We start from the raw sequence: 5,714 nt of genomic DNA, 5'->3' as shown, positions 1-5,714 counted from the left end.
TTTTAGAAATTAAGGTGAGTTATAAACTCAAAATGGATGAAAGACCTAAATGTAAGACAGGAAGTCATCAAAATCCTAGAGGAGAAAGTAGGCTAGAACCTCTTTGACCTCAGCCACAGCAACTTCTTACTCAGCACATCTCTAGAGGCAAGGGAAATGAAAGCAAAAATGAACTATTGGGACCTCATCAAGATAAAAAGCTTCTGCACAGCAAAGGAAACAATCAACAAAACTAAAAGGCAACCAACGGAATGTGAGAAGATATTCGCAAATGATATATCAGATAAAGGCTTAGTATCTAAAATCTATAAAGAATTTATCAAACTCAACACCCAAGAAACAAATAACCCAATGAAGAAATGGGCAGAAGACATGAATAGATACTTTTCCAAAGAAGACATCCAGATAACTAACAGACACATGAAAAAATCCTCAACATCACTCATCATCAAGGAAATACAAATCAAAACCACAATGAGATACCACCTCATACCAGTCAGAATGGCTAAAATTAACAACTCAGGCAACAACAGATATTGGCGAGGATGTAGATAAAGAAGAACACTTTTGCCCTGCTGGTGGGAATGGAAACTGATGTAACCACCCTGGATAACAACATGGAAGTTCCTCAAAAAATTAAAAATGGAACCCACCCTATGACCCAGCAATTGCACTATTAGGCATTTATCCAAAGGTTACAGGTGTGCTGTTTCAAAGGGACACATGCACCCCAATGTTTATAGTGGCGCTATCAATAAGAGCCAAATTATGGAAAGAGCCCAAACGTCCATCGACAGATGAATGGATAAAGAAGATGTGGTATCTATACTTATCTGTATATCTATCTGTATATCTATCGATCTATCATCTATCTATCTATCTATCTATCTATCTATCTATCTATCTATCTATATGTATCTGAGCATTACTTGGCAATCAAAAAAACCCACGAAAACTTGCCATTTGCAACAATGTAGATGGAACTAGAGTAAATTATACTAAGTGAAATTATCCTATCAGAAAAAGACAAATATCATATGACTTCACTCATATGTGGAATTTAAGATACAAAACAGATGAACCTAAGGAAAGGGAAGCAAAAATAATATAAAAACAGGGAGGGGGACAAAACATAAGAGACTCTTAAATGCAGACAACAAACTGAGGGATGCTGGAGGGATTGTGGGTAGGCAATGGGCTAAATGGACAAGGGGCATTAAGGAGGACACCTTTTGGGATGACTACTCGGTGTTATATGTAGGGGATGAATCACTGGAATCTACTCCTGCAATCATTATTCTACTATATGCTACCTAACTTGGATGTAAATTAAAAAAAAAAAAAAAAGAAGCTCAAAGTCAGTGATAGAGTGACAAGAGCTTGTCTGTACCTCTGAAAAGATATCCACAAGTACACAGTGGACCAAGTGTGCAATCTCCCTGGGCGTATCAGAGGGTCCTATTTTCCTTACTTTGAAATCTGAACTGGTTATTCTAAAAGGGAAATCATTGCTGAGTGAGGGAGAAGCTAATACAAAGTTGTGAAGGTGTAAAAAAAAAAAAAAAAGAGACATTAAGGTGAGTTAAAATAGTGTTGAGCAATGTTTTATTGTTCTGTAACAGCCCTAGAATTAATTGGCGGCACAGTGATGTACCTATCATAAAACTAGATCTGGAAATCACTGTTTGAGTAGTTATATCTTCAGATGCATGACTAGAATGGGGATGTAAGGGGAAGAATGGAGGGAAGAATGGTAACTTTCTAGCTGAAGTTACTTTCCTTAAATCCCTTCTCACACACTTTCTGTCTCTAAGTAAATGAAGCAAAGAGATAAAGTCTACAGGGATAAAGGCAGAAACAGAATAGTTCTCCCCCAAAAATAATAACATGTATTGACAACAGAAGCCTAAAGACTAGGGTCTGAGTCAGCTCGGGCCGCCATAATAAAATACCACAGTCTTGGTGGCTTAAACAGCAGACATTATTTCTCACAGTTCTGGAGGCTGGGAAAGTCCAAGGTGCTGGCAGATTTGGGTTTGGGTGAGAGCTCTCTTCCTGGCTTGCAGAAAGTCATTTTTGCTATTTCCTTACAAAATGTGAAGGAAGCTCAGGTGTCTTCCTCTTCTTCATTTGTTTTTAATTTTTTTAAAATCTTTACTCATTTTTGAGAGAGAGAGAGAGAGAGACAGAGACAGAGACAGAGTGAGTGGGGGAAGAGCAAGGCGGGGGGGGGAGGGGGAGACACAGAATCTGAAGCAGGCTCCAGGCTCCACGCCATCAGTAGAGAGCCCAACATGGAGCTTAAACTCACAGACTGTGAGATTATGACCTGAGCGGAAGTCGGACGCTCAACCGACTGAGCCACCAGATGCCCCTGGTGTCTTCCTCTTCTTATGAGGACACTTCTCTCATTTTGGGGGTCCTACCATCATGACCTCATGTAAACCTAATTACCTCCTAAAGACCCTATGTTTATTATCACCACCTCAGGGGCTAGGGTTTCTACATATGAATTTTGTGTGTGGACAGGGGATATAAATGTGAAGTCTATTACAACTAAATAAAGATTCTTCTAGATAAATGATTTAACTTGAATGCTGGAAGTCTGTCAGTTCTGGGCAAAGGTCCCTGTTGTCAGTGTGGTATGTTTCACTGGAACAAACATGTACCATGGTGAGCTCTGACTGATGGCAGAGCAGAGGGCAACAGTCTTCTCTGTGGAACCTAGAGGACGGCATGTTTTGTCATGTGGAAGAAAGATGCATAGCAAGCCCTAAGATGCCATAAGAGGCACCTTCAGCAAAAAAACTGGATGCCCACATTCTAGAAAACAAAACTGTGAGTTCCAAGGTAGCTCAGAACACAAGAGAATGTATCAATGGCCTTCAGAAAGAAAACCAAGAGTTGTCTGAATATATAACTGAAGACTTCCACCGGGTAATGTCATCAGCCAAAGATCTTCTTCATGCTGATATCTTGGCCGCATATGCTTTTCCAGGCCTGATATAGAAGACAAGAGTCTATGACACAGAGAAGCCAGACGTGGAGAGAAAACTGAGTAGTCTTTGCCATATTTACATCAGGAAATGCTTGGTCTTCTCCTATTCACAGCTTCAATAAGTGATTCTCACTCTGATATTACAATATTTAAGGAATTCTCCTAGATGTCTTCAGGAAATCCTCTCTCTTTAAATCTCTCTTCACTAACACTCCATTTTCCAAAAATTAAGATAAATAAACTTACTGTTTAATCTAAAAGCTTGTGTGACTCACATACCAGTTTCATATAGTATCTTCATTATCCAAATGAGATAAACAAAATTTTATATTCAAATAGTGCTAAATATATGTCACAGAATTTGTTCTTAAGACAGAAAGACCTTTGATATATATACTGTAGAGTATATCTCAAAACAAACAGAAAAACAGTCCACCTATCACACAGTTTTTGAGACAAACATGTAAAAATGATATTTTCTATAATATATATGAAGATTTGGGGAAAATTATCTGAAATGAACACTGCTAGCTGGGCTGAGTACTTACTTGGGGAAAGGATTGAACAACCTCCATAAAACACAAAAAAATCCAAGCACGTGCTTTCATAACAGGGGTTCCCAAGAACAAGCCCCATTTGGACCTCAGAGAGAGAAGACACACCTGTGTTGGGAAAAAGAATAAACAAATATACTTAAATAAAAGGGGATAGAAAAGTAATCACTTCATCCCATTGCTGTTCTCTCCCATTCAAATGATGCCTTGGTCTTCACTTCCTCAGGCAAAGAGAAACCAAAACTAGAGCAAATTGAAGTAAATGCAGGCGATTTAGTTCTTAGCCAGGGCTTCCTAATCATTTTCAGGACTCAGGGCTACAGTACAAATGAATGTCAATATGTAATATGTCCAAATATTTAAAAGGTGTAAATCAAGTTAGCACACTGTTAAATGAAATATATTCCATCTTCCTGACTTGACAGATATTCCTGTAAAATGACATGGAAGGTCAGGTCAAGTTAGCCTTCTCAGAGTCTGACACCAGTGTGAGGCAGCATTGGGAGAGCTGGCTCAGGGCCCCTAGACCACCCTCTTCGTTTTCCACTGCTTGCTCTGTCCTCAAGCCGAGGGGCTTTGTACACACATGTGGACCACTCAGCTCCCATCCCAAGCTCCACCCATATCCCTTTAAGGAGCTGTCTTTGGTGTCTCCTTGTCCTGGTGTGTGTGTTCTGGTGGTATGTTCCACCCATAGAAAGTTGGAACTGGGGAAAAGGCCTATGCAGGGCCTAGACGTGGCTCAAGGCCATTTGGACAGGGAACTCAGGGCTCTCATCCTCTGAGTTTGATCTACAAGTTGGGGTGGGGGAGGAACAGTCTCCAGAAGGGCATATCCCTTGGCCTCACTGACTCCTCCTCCTGTGGGAGGTACAAATAGAGGAGAGCCATGGTAGCTCCCAGGCCTGGCACTGGCCTCAGGTCAGTACTATTCTTTGCTTGGGGGACTCCTGGGCTCAGGTCCTGAAGTTAAGGGATTTCAGGGGTCATTTTGACTACATTATACATAGAACCAAAGTCAGTGAATTAGCCTCATATTCCTCACTTTGTACAAAACATGGATAGTTATAAATATGAACAGCATACCCAGCATCAAGACTTTTTTTCTCTAGTCAGTCAGAGAAAGACAGATATCATATGTTTTCACTCATATGTGGAACTTGAGAAACTTAACAGAAGACCAGGGAGGAAGGGAAGGGGAAAAAATAGTTTCAAACAGAGAGGGAGGCAAACCATAAGAGACTCTTAAATACAGAGAACAAACTGACGGTTGATGGGGGGAGGGGAAGGTGGGGGAGAGAGGAAAATGGGCATTGAGGAGGGCACTTGTTGGGATAAGTATTGGGTGTTGTATGTAAGCGATGAATATGGAAATCTACCCTCCAAACCAAGAGCACGCTGTATACACTGTATGTTAGCCAATTTGACAATAAATTATAATAATAATAATTAAAAAAAGACTTTCTCCTCTGTGAGAGATCCCTAGGGATGAAACCAGACTCACCTCTTTCATCTCAACGTCTTATTTCACTGGAACAGCAGGCAGAATTGTTCTCTGTTCCTCTTTGGCAGACCAAGTACGGTTGAATTTACTCAAGTTGAAGTGCAGATGATGTGATTCCACTGCACTAACCACAGGGTTTCCTGTTTGCATATGTTATTGTTGCATAAATTCCCTCAACATTTATCAGCTTAAAACAACAAACACTTATTATTTTATAGTTTGTGTGGGTCAGGAATCTGGAAATGGTTTAGTAGTCATGAAAAGACTCAACTGGGGTGAAGGATTCACTTCCAAGTTCACTCACATGGCTGTTTTCAGGCTCTAGTGCCTTACAGGCTTGGATCAAGAGTTTCAGTTCTGTGGGCGCCTGGATGGTTCAGTTGGTTTAAGTGTCCAGCTTTGACTCAGGTCATGATCTCATGGTTCATGGGGTAGAGCCCTACATCCAGCTCTCAGCTGACAGTGCAAGGTCTGTTTTGGATTCCCTGTCTCCATCTCTCTTTGTACTTCCCCTGCTCTCTCTCAAAAATAAATAAACGTTAAAAAAAGAAAAAAAGAGTTTTAGTTGTCTGGGGCTTAGTTGCTTATCATATCATGTGGGCCTCCTGGAAACCAACGAAGGAGAATTTCAGGAAGGGGAAAATGGTCAAGTGAGTCA

Source organism: Crocuta crocuta, unplaced genomic scaffold (genome assembly GCF_008692635.1).
Source record: "Crocuta crocuta isolate KB4526 unplaced genomic scaffold, BGI_CrCroc_1.0 scaffold761, whole genome shotgun sequence".
NCBI classification, from domain to species: domain Eukaryota; kingdom Metazoa; phylum Chordata; class Mammalia; order Carnivora; family Hyaenidae; genus Crocuta; species Crocuta crocuta.
Note: the sequence above shows the minus strand (reverse complement) of the source record.